We start from the raw sequence: 12,156 nt of genomic DNA on the forward strand, positions 1-12,156 counted from the left end.
GGAACGGGATGCGAAGCTGCGTCAGGCACACTTGGAATGAGCCTCCTGGCACCTTCCGCTGGCTCCAATGACACCCGTATGATGCTTTGCTCACAATGTGTTTGAGAGCGAATGAAGTGCATTTTCGAACAATAGTTGTGTGTGCCAAGCAATAAAGCACATCACACTAAAAATATTACATAAGTGCCAAAACCCTTAACCTAACCCTTAACCTAACCCTTAACCTAACCCTTAACCTAACCCTTAACCTAACCGTAACCCTAACCCTAACCCTAACCCTAACCCTAACCCTAACCCTAACCCTAACCCTAACCCTAACCCTAACCCTAGCCCTTCTTCTCTGAGCGAGTAAAGTGCTTTTTTGGACATGGCACACATGTGCCATATATGGAGAAAATTTTTACCACAAAGCCTATAGGTTGCTTGAAATGCTTTATCACAGCGAGAGAAACACATTTTGTCATTTTAGCTGTAACTCCACAGCAATGCTTCTCAGCCACCTGAAACTGTTGCAGATAGAACGGGATGCGAAGCTGCGTCAGGCACACTTGGAATGAGCCTCCTGGCACCTTCCGCTGGCCCAATATGACACGCCGAATCATGCTTTGCGCACAATGTGTTTGAGAGCGAATAAAGTGCATTTTCGAACAATGGATGTGTGTGCCAAGCAATAAAGCACATCACACTAAATGTGTTCCATAAGTGCCAAAACGCGCTTCGGAGGCCTTCTCTGAGCGAGTGGAGTGCTTTTTTGGACGTGGCACACATGTGCCATATATGGAGAAAAATTTTACCACAAAGCCTATAGGTTGCTTGAAATACATTATCACAGCGAGAGAAACACATTTTCTCATTTTAGCTGTAACTCCACAGCAATGCTTCTCAGCCACCTGAAACTGTTGCAGATAGAACGGGATGCGAAGCTGCGTCAGGCACACTTGGAATGAACCTCCTGGCACCTTCCACTGCCTCACAATGACATGCCGTATTATGCTTTGCTCAAAATGTGTTTGAGAGCGAATAAAGTGCATTTTCGAACAATGGTTGTGTGTGCCAAGCAATAAAGCACATCTCACTAATTGTGTTCCTTAAGTGCCAAAACCCTAACCCTAACCCTTAACCTAACCCTAACCCTAACCCTAACCCTAACCTTAACCCTAACCCTAACCCTAACCCTAACCTAACCCTAACCCTAACCCTAGCCCTAACCCTAACCCTAACCCTAACCCTAACCCTAACCCTAACCTAACCCTAACCCTAACCCTAGCCCTTCTTCTCTGAGCGAATAAAGTGCATTTTCGAACAATGGATGTGTGTGCCAAGCAATAAAGCACATCACACTAAATGTGTTCCATAAGTGCCAAAACGCGCTTCGGAGGCCTTCTCTGAGTGAGTGGAGTGCTTTTTTTGACGAGGCACACATGTGCCATATATGGAGAAAAATTTTACCACAAAGCCTATAGGTTGCTTGAAATACATTATCACAGCGAGAGAAACACATTTTCTCATTTTAGCTGTAACTCCACAGCAATGCTTCTCAGCCACCTGAAACTGTTGCAGATAGAACGGGATGCGAAGCTGCGTCAGGCACACTTGGAATGAGCCTCCTGGCACCTTCCGCTGCCTCACAATGACACGCCGTATTATGCTTTGCTCAAAATGTGTTTGAGAGCAAATAAAGTGCATTTTCGAACAATGGTTGTGTGTGCCAAGCAATAAAGCACATCACACTAAATGTGTTCATTAAGTGCCAAAACCCTAACCCTAACCCTTAACCTAACCCTAACCCTAACCCTAACCCTAACCCTAACCCTAACCCTAACCCTAACCCTAGCCCTTCTTCTCTGAGCGAGTAAAGTGCTTTTTTGGACATGGCACACATGTGCCATATATGGAGAAAATTTTTACCACAAAGCCTATAGGTTGCTTAAAATGCTTTATCACAGCGAGAGAAACACATTTTCTCATTTTATCTGTAACTCCACAGCAATGCTTCTCAGCTACCTGAAACTGTTGCAGATACAACGGGATGCGAAGTTGCGTCAGGCACACTTGGAATGAGCCTCCTGGCAACTTCCGCTGCCTCACAATGACATGGCGTATTATGCTTTGCTCAAAATGTGTTTGAGAGCGAATAAAGTGCATTTTCGAACAATGGATGTGTGTGCCAAGCAATAAAGCACATCACACTAAATGTGTTCCATAAGTGCCAAAACGCGATTCGGAGGCCTTCTCTGAGCGAGTAAAGTGCTTTTTTGGACGTGGCACACATGTGCCATATATGCAGAAAAATTTTACCACAAAGCCTATAGGTTGCTTGAAATACATTATCACAGCGAGAGAAACATATTTTCTCATTTTAGTTGTAACTCCACAGCAGTGCTTTTCAGCAACCTGAAACTGTTGCAGATGGAAGGGGATGCGAAGCTGCGTCAGTTACACTTGGAATGAGCCTCCTGGCACCTTCCGCTGGCTCACAATGACAACGCCGTATCATGCTTTGCTCACAATGTGTTTGAGAGCAAATAAAGTGCATTTTCGAACAATAGTTGTGTGTGCCAAGCAATAAAGCACATCACATTAAATGTGTTCCAAAAGTACCAAAACGCTCTTCGGAGGCCTTCTCTGAGCGAGTGGAGTGCTTTTTTGGACGTGGCACACATGTGCCATATATGGAGAAATTTTTTACCACAAAGCCTATAGGTTGCTTGAAATACATTATCACAGCGAGTGAAACACTTTTTCTCATTTTCGCTCTAACTCCATAGCAGTGCTTCTCTGCCACATGAAACTGTTGCAGATAGAACGGGATGCGAAGCTGCGTCAGGCACACTTGGAATGAGCCTCCTGGCACCTTCCGCTGCCTCACAATGACCCGTCGTATCATCCTTTGCTCACAATGTGTTTGAGAGCGAATAAAGTGCATTTTCAAACAATGGTTGTGTGTGCCAAGCAATAAAGCACATCACACTAAATGTGTTCCATAAGTGCCAAAATCCTAACCCTAACCCCAACCCTAACCCTAACCCTAACCCCAACCCTAACCCTAACCCTAACCCTAACCCTAACCCTAACCCTAACCCTAACCCTAATCCTGACCCTAACCCTAACCCTAACCCTAACCCTAACCCTAACCCTAACCCTAATCCTAACCCTAACCCTAACCCTTCTTCTCTGAGCTAGTGGAGTGCTTTCTTGGACGTGGCACACATGTGCCATATATGGAGAAATTTTTTTTACCACAAAGCCTATAGGTTGCTTGAAATACATTATCACAGCGAGTGAAACACTTTTTCTCACTTTTGCTCTAACTCCACAGCAGTGCTTCTCAGCCACCTGCAACTGTTGCAGATGGAACGGGATGCGAAGCTGTGTCAGGCAACTTGGAATGAGCCTCCTGGCACCTTCCGCTGGCTCCAATGACACGCCGTATCATGCTTTGCTCACAATGTGTTTGAGAGCGAATAAAGTGCATTTTCGAACAATAGTTGTGTGTGCCAAGCAATAAAGCACGTCACACTAAATGTGTTCGAAAAGTACCAAAACGCTCTTCGAAGGCCTTCTCTGAGCGAGTGGAGTGCTTTTTTGGACGTCCTAACCCTAACCCTAACCCTAATTCTTTTTTTTTTTCCCATGTATGTTTATTGGGTTTTTCTCTTTTTTATAACACACATATACAAAATACAAACTCAGAACACAAAACATAATATACAAACATAACATCAATACAACAAAGCAGGTTGCCAGCCCACCCACCCCCTATCCCCATTGAGGACCCATATAAAACCTCACTTGAATTTTGAAGTTCATGTTACATTCATCATTGAGCTTGATTTGTATTTACCAGATATTGAACAAAAGGTTGCCACGATGTTTCAAAATGTTGAAGTCTGTCTTTCAAGATATATTTTATTCTTTCCAGATGGAGTGTGTTCGTCAACTCCTCTAGCCACATCTTAGTTGATGGTACACTTACACTTTTCCACAGCATTAAAATCATTTTTTTCGCTATAATGAGACCATATGAAATGAAACATTGTTGTGCTTCATTTAGCATTTGGAAGGATTCAGAAACCCCAAGGATGATGAGCAGAGGCTCTGGCTTTAACACAATCCCCCAAACCTTGGACATTATATCAAAAACACCAGACCAAAAAGAGTATATTCTGGGGCAGAGTGCATAACTATGAAGATGAGTTGCCTTCGAAGATCTGCACCTGTCACAGATAGGCGAGACATCTGGGTATATATTATGTAGTTTTACCTTTGAGAAATGGAGCATGTATATAATTTTAAATTGAATAAGGCAATGTCTGGCACTATGCGAGCATGTATTAATTTTTTCAAGTGCACTATCCCAGAGATCATCTGTAATCGATTCGCCAAGTTCTTTCTCCCATTTATGATTATGTATATGAGCTGGCGAGGGAGTCATTGACAGGAGGGCTTTGTAGATGCGTGTTATCAGTTTTGGTTCGTCTATTGTCAATTTCAGGCAATCATTTATTAATGTTTTTGACTCATTCCGAAAGTCCTCCATATGTTTACGTATATAATCCCTAATTTGCAGATATTGAAAGAAAGAATTATTTTCCAATCCAAATTTATGCTGTAGTTGAGAGAATGAGGGAAAGACACCGTGTATATATAGATCTCCAACACATTTTATACCTTTCTGACTCCATTTGGCAAAACTTCCTCCCAGACCAGATGGGGCAAAAGTGGGATTTCTATCTATGGGTAGGGCAGGGGATATAGAATTGAGGTTATAACTGGCTTTAATTTGTTTCCAAATGCGAATCATGCTGTGGATAAGAGGGTTATTGTTGTATAATGATCTACTAATCGGGGTTGGTGCTAATAGAATTGCGGCTAGTGAATGTGGATGGCAGTCTCCCTGTTCCATCATTAGCCAATTGGGTGGGAACTCTGTGGTGTTTAGACAAACAATAAAATTCTTGAGTGCTGAGGCCCAGTAATAAAACAGAAAATTTGAGAGAGCCAATCCTCCTTCAGATTTTAGTCTGTAGAGATATTTCCTACCGATTCTAGGGGATTTATGTCCCCACAAAAAGGGTGTAATTATGGAGTCTAATTGTTTAAAAAAAGATTTTTTATGGAATATTGGAATGTTTTGGAACAGGTATAGTATTTGTGGGAGAAAGACCATCTTGATTGCATTTATTCTTCCGATCATTGAAATTGGAAGTGCATCCCAAAAGAGCAATCTAGAGCGCAGACTCTCAATTAAGGGCAGAAAGTTCTCTTGGAAGAGAGAGGTGTGTTCTCTTGTCACCTCTATCCCCAAGTAGGTGAATTTATCTAGGGAGATTTTGAATGGAAGATTAAACAGGGACGTCAGAACATCTGTACGAGCCGGCATTAAAACACTTTTTGTCCAGTTGATCCGATATCCTACAAAAGTACCAAACAGATTAATTTTATCTAGGAGTATTGGAATAGATTCCTGAGGATGAGTTAAGTAAAGAAGGATATTGTCCGCATATAGTGATATTTTACTAGTTGTTTCTTTAACTGTGTATCCATGTATCCGAGCATCAAGCCTAATGCTTTGCGCTAGTGGTTCAATAGCAAGGGCGAAGATTAGGGGGGAGAGGGGGCAACCCTGTCTCGTCCCCCTATGCAACTTAAATGGGGAGGATAATGTTTTATTAGTTAGGATTTGAGCTGTAGGACTTTTATAAATCAGATTAATCCGTGATAAGAATCTATCTCCGAGATTAAATCTCTTGAGAACTTCAAATAAATATTGCCATTCAATCTGGTCAAAAGCCTTTTCGGCATCTAGCAAAATGATGACTAGGTCAGTGTGTGGTAGTCTCTCTGTATAAAGAATATTAAACAGGCGTCTCAAATTGAAAGTGGAGTGTCTGTTTGGTATGAAACCCGTTTGGTCTGGGTGGATTAGCCTCCCCAACAGGGGGCCTAGTCTGTTTGCTAGTAGTTTGGCAAATAACTTCCCGTCCACATTTAAGAGTGAAATAGGGCGATAAGCACCAACCTCATGAGGCTCTTTTCCCTTTTTATGAATTACGGTGTTACAGCTTCAGTTTGTGTTGGAGGCAAAACTCCGCTTTCCTGAGCATGTTGGAATACTTTTAATAAGTAGGGGGACAGCTTTTCCTTATATGTTTTATATAATTCTCCAGGGAGGCCATCATGACCTGGTGTTTTATTACCATAACCCTAACCCTAATTCTAATCCTAATCCTAACCCTAACCCTAACCCTAACCCTAACCCTAACCCTAACCCTAACCCTAACCCTAACCCTAACCCTAACCCTAACCCTAACCCTAACCCTAACCCTAACCCTAACCCTAACCCTAACCCTAACCCTTCTTCTCTGAGCTAGTGGAGTGCTTTTTTGGACGTGGCACACATGTGCCATATATGGAAAAATTTTTTACCACAAAGCCTATAGGTTGCTTGAAATACATTATCACAGCGAGTGAAACACTTTTTCTCATTTTTGCTCTAACTCCACAGCAGTGCTTCTCAGCCACTTGAAAGTGTTGTAGATAGAACGGGATGCGAAGCTGCGTCAGGCTCACTTGGAATGAGCCTCCTGGCACCTTCCGCTGGCTCAGAATGACCCGCGTATCATCCCTTGCTCACAATGTTTTTGAGAGTGAATAAAGTGCATTTTCGAACAATGGTTGTGTGTGCCAAGCAATAAAGCACATCACACTAAATGTGTTCCAAAAGTGCCAAAACGCTCTTCGGAGGCCTTCTCTGAGCGAGTGGAGTGCTTTTTTGAACGTGGCACACATGTGCCATATATGGAGAAAATTTTTACCACAAAGCCTATAGGTTGCTTGAAATACATTATCACAGCGAGTGAAACACTTTTTCTCATCTTTGCTCTAACTCCACAGCAGTGCTTCTCAGCCACCTGCAACTGTTGCAGATGGAACGGGATGCGAAGCTGTGTCAAGCACATTCGGAATGAGCCTCCTGGCACCTTCCGCTGGCTCCAATGACACGCCGTATCATGCTTTGCTCACAATGTGTTTGAGAGCGAATAAAGTGCATTTTCGAACAATAATTGTGTGTGCCAAGCAATAAAGCACATCACAATAATGTGTTCCATAAGTGCCAAAATTCTAACCCTAACCCTTAACCTAACCCTAACCCTAACCCTAACCCTAACCCTAACCCTAACCCTAACCCTAACCCTAACCCTAACCCTAACCCTAACCCTTCTTCTCTGAGCTAGTGGAGTGCTTTTTTGGACGTGGCACACATGTGCCATAAATGGAGAAATTTTTTACCACAAAGCCTATAGGTTGCTTGAAATACATTATCACAGCGAGTGAAACACTTTTTCTCATTTTCCCTCTAACTCCACAGCAGTGCTTCTCAACCACTTGAAACTGTTGTAGATAGAACGGGATGCGAAGCTGCGTCAGGCACACTTGGAAGGAGCCTCCTGGCACCTTCCGCTGGCTCAGAATGACCCGCCGTATTATCCCTTGCTCACAATGTTTTTGAGCGTGAATAAAGTGCATTTTCGAACAATGGTTGTTTGTGCCAAGCAATAAAGCACATCACACTAAATGTGTTCCAAAAGTACCAAAACGCTCTTCGGAGGCCTTCTCTGAGCGAGTGGAGTGCTTTTTTGAACATGGCACACATGTGCCATATATGGAGAAATTTTTTACCACAAAGCCTATGGTTGCTTGAAATACATTATCACAGCGAGACAAACACATTTTCTCATTTTAGCTGTAACTCCACAGCAGTGCTTCTCAGCCACCTGAAACTGTTGCAGATGGAACGGGATGCGAAGCTGCGTCGGGCACACTTGGAATGAGCCTCCTGGCACCTTCCGCTGGCTAAGAATGACCCGCGTATCATCCCTTGCTCACAATGTTTTTGAGAGTGAATAAAGTGCATTTTCGAACAATGGTTGTGTGTGCCAAGCAATAAAGCACATCACACTGAATGTGTTCCAAAAGTACCAAAACGCTCTTCGGAGGCCTTCTGTGAGCGAGTGGAGTGCTTTTTTGGACGTGGCACACATGTGCCATATATGGAGAAAATTTTTACCACAAAGCCTATAGGTTGCTTGAAATCTATTGTCACAGCGAGTGAAACACTTTTTCTCATTTTTGCTCTAACTCCACAGCAGTGCTTCTCAGCCACTTGAAAGTGTTGTAGATAGAACGGGATGCGAAGCTGCGTCAGGCACACTTCGAATGAGCCTCCTGGCACCTTCCGCTGGCTCAGAATGACCCGCGTATCATCCCTTGCTCACAATGTTTTTGAGAGTGAATAAAGTGCATTTTCGAACAATGGTTGTGTGTGCCAAGCAATAAAGCACATCACACTAAATGTGTTCCAAAAGTGGCAAAACGCTCTTCGGAGGCCTTCTCTGAGCGAGTGGAGTGCTTTTTGGACGTGGCACACATGTGCCATATATGGAGAAAATTTTTACCACAAAGCCTATAGGTTGCTTGAAATACATTATCACAGCGAGTGAAACACTTTTTCTCATTTTTGCTCTAACTCCACAGCAGTGCGTCTCAGCCACGTGAAAGTGTTGTAGATACAACGGGATGCGAAGCTGCGTCAGGCACACTTGGAATGAGCCTCTTGGCACCTTCCGCTGGCTCCAATGACACGCCGTATCATGCTTTGCTCACAATCTGTTTGAGAGCGAATAAAGTGAATTTTCGAACAATGGTTGTGTGTGCCAAGCAATAAAGCACATCACACTAAATGTGTTCCAAAAGTGCCAAAACGCTCTTCGGAGAACTTCTCTGAGCGAGTGGAGTGCTTTTTTGGACGTGGCACACATGTGCCATATATGGAGAAAATTTTTACCACAAAGCCTATAGGTTGCTTGAAATACATTATCACAGCGAGTGAAACACTTTTTCTCATTTTTGCTCTAACTCCACAGCAGTGCTTATCAGCCACTTGAAAGTGTTGTAGATGGAACGGGATGCGAAGCTGCGTCAGGCACACTTGGAATGAGCCTCCTGGCACCTTCCGCTGGCTCAGAATGACCCGTGTATCATCCCTTGCTCACAATGTGTTTGAGAGCGAAAAAAGTGCATTTTCGAACAATAGTTGTGTGTGCCAAGCAATAAAGCACATCACACTAAATGTGTTACATAAGTGCCAAAATCCTAACCCTAACCCTTAACCTAACCCTAACCCTAACCCTAACCCTAACCCTAACCCTAACCCTAACCCTAACCCTAACCCTAACCCTAACCCTAACCCTAACCCTAACCCTAACCCTAACCCTAACCCTAACCCTAACCCTAACCCTAACCCTTCTTCTCTGAGCTAGTGGAGTGCTTTTTTGGACGTGGCACACATGTGCCATATATGGAGAAAATTTTTACCACAAAGCCTATAGGTTGCTTGAAATGCTTTATCACAGCGAGTGAAACACTTTTTCTCATTTTTGCTCTAACTCCACAGCAGTGCTTCTCAGCCACGTGAAAGTGTTGTAGATACAACGGGATGCGAAGCTGCGTCAGGCACACTTGGAATGAGCCTCCTGGCACCTTCCGCTGGCCCAATATGACACGCCGAATCATGCTTTGCGCACAATGTGTTTGAGAGCGAATAAAGTGCATTTTCAAACAATGGATGTGTGTGCCAAGCAATAAAGCACATCACACTAAATGTGTTCCATAAGTGCCAAAATGCGCTTCGGAGGCCTTCTCTGAGCGAGTGGAGTGCTTTTTTGGACGTGGCACACATGTGCCATATATGGAGAAAAATTTTACCACAAAGCCTATACGTTGCTTGAAATACATTATCACAGTGAGAGAAACACATTTTCTCATTTTAGCTGTAACTCCACAGCAATGCTTCTCAGCCACCTGAAAGTGTTGCAGATAGAACGGGATGCGAGGCTGCGTCAGGCACACTTCGAATGAGCCTCCTGGCACCTTCCGCTGCCTCACAATGACATGCTGTATTATGCTTTGCTCAAAATGTGTTTGAGAGCGAATAAAGTGCATTTTCGAACAATGGATGTGTGTGCCAAGCAATAAAGCACATCACACTAAATGTGTTCCATAAGTGCCAAAACGCGCTTCGGAGGCCTTCTCTGAGCGAGTGGAGTGCTTTTTTGGACGTGGCACACATGTGCCATATATGGAGAAAAATGTTACCACAAAGCCTATACGTTGCTTGAAATACGTTATCACAGTGAGGGATATACATTTTCTCATTTTAGCTGTAACTCCACAGCAATGCTTCTTAGCCACCTGAAACTCTTGCAGAACGGGATGCGATGCTGCGTCAGGCACACTTGGAATGAACCTCCTGGCACCTTCCGCTGCCTCACAATGACATGCCGTATTATGCTTTGCTCAAAATGTGTGTGAGAGCGAATAAAGTGCATTTTCGAACAATGGTTGTGTGTGCCAAGCAATAAAGCACATCTCACTAAATGTGTTCCATAAGTGCCAAAACCCTAACCCTAATCCTTAACCTAACCCAAACCCTAAACCTAACCCTAACCCTAACCCTAACCCTAACCCTAACACTAACCCTAACCCTAACCCTAACCATAGCCCTTCTTCTCTGAGCGAGTAAAGTGCTTTTTTGGACATGGCACACATGTGCCAAATATGGAGAAAATTTTTACCACAAAGCCTATAGGTTGCTTGAAATGCTTTATCACAGCGAGAGAAACACATTTTCTCATTTTAGCTATAACTCTACAGCAATGCTTCTCAGCCACCTGAAAGTGTTGCATATAGAACGAGATGCGAGGCTGCGTTAGGCACACTTGGAATGAGCCTCCTGGCACCTTCCGCTGCCTCACAATGACATGCCGTATTATGCTTTGCTCAAAATGTGTTTGAGAGCAAATAAAGTGCATTTTCGAACAATGGATGTGTGTGCCAAGCAATAAAGCACATCACACTAAATGTGTTCCATAAGTGCCAAAACGCGCTTCGGAGGCCTTCTCTGAGCGAGTGGAGTGCTTTTTTGGACGTGGCACACATGTGCCATATATGGAGAAAAATTTTACCACAAAGCCTATAGGTTGCTTGAAATACATTATCACAGCGAGAGAAACACATTTTCTCATTTTAGCTGTAACTCCACAGCAATGCTTCTCAGCCACCTGAAACTGTTGCAGATAGAACGGGATGCGAAGGTGCGTCAGGCACACTTAGAATGAGCCTCCTGGCACCTTCCACTGGCCCACAATGACACGCCGAATCATGCTTTGCGCACAATGTGTTTGAGAGCGAATAAAGTGCATTTTCGAACAATGGATGTGTGTGCCAAGCAATAAAGCACATCACACTAAATGTGTTCCATAAGTGCCAAAACGCGCTTCGGAGGCCTTCTCTGAGCGAGTGGAGTGCTTTTTTGGACGTGGCACACATGTGCCATATATGGAGAAAAATTTTACCACAAAGACTCTAGGTTGCTTGAAATACATTATCACAGCGAGAGAAACACATTTTCCCATTTTAGCTGTAACTCCACAGCAGTGCTTCTCAGCCACCTGAAACTGTTGCAGATAGAACGGGATGCGAAGCTGCGTCAGGCACACTTACAATGAGCCTCCTGGCACCTCCACTGGCCCACAATGACACGCCGAATCATGCTTTGCGCACAATGTGTTTGAGAGCGAATAAAGTGCATTTTCGAACAATGGATGTGTGTGCCAAGCAATAAAGCACATCACACTAAATGTGTTCCATAAGTGCCAAAACGCGCTTCGGAGGCCTTCTCTGAGCGAGTGGAATGCTTTTTTGGACGTGGCACACATGTGCCATATATGGAGAAAAATGTTACCACAAAGCCTATACGTTGCTTGAAATACATTATCACAGTGAGGGAAATACATTTTCTCATTTTAGCTGTAACTCCACACCAATGCTTCTTAGCCACCTGAAACTCTTGCAGATAGAACGGGATGCGATGCTGCGTCAGGCACACTTGGAATGAACCTCCTGGCACCTTCCGCTGCCTCACAATGACATGCCGTATTATGCTTTGCTCAAAATGTGTGTGAGAGCGAATAAAGTGCATTTTCGTACAATGGTTGTGTGTGCCAAGCAATAAAGCATATCTCACTAAATGTGTTCCTTAAGTGCCAAAACCCTAACCCTAATCCTTAACCTAACCCAAACCCTAAACCTAAC

This window comes from Doryrhamphus excisus, linkage group LG4 (genome assembly GCF_037039965.1).
Source record: "Doryrhamphus excisus strain RoL-2023G ecotype Guam linkage group LG4, RoL_Dexc_Guam_v1.1, whole genome shotgun sequence".
NCBI lineage: Eukaryota > Metazoa > Chordata > Actinopteri > Syngnathiformes > Syngnathidae > Doryrhamphus > Doryrhamphus excisus.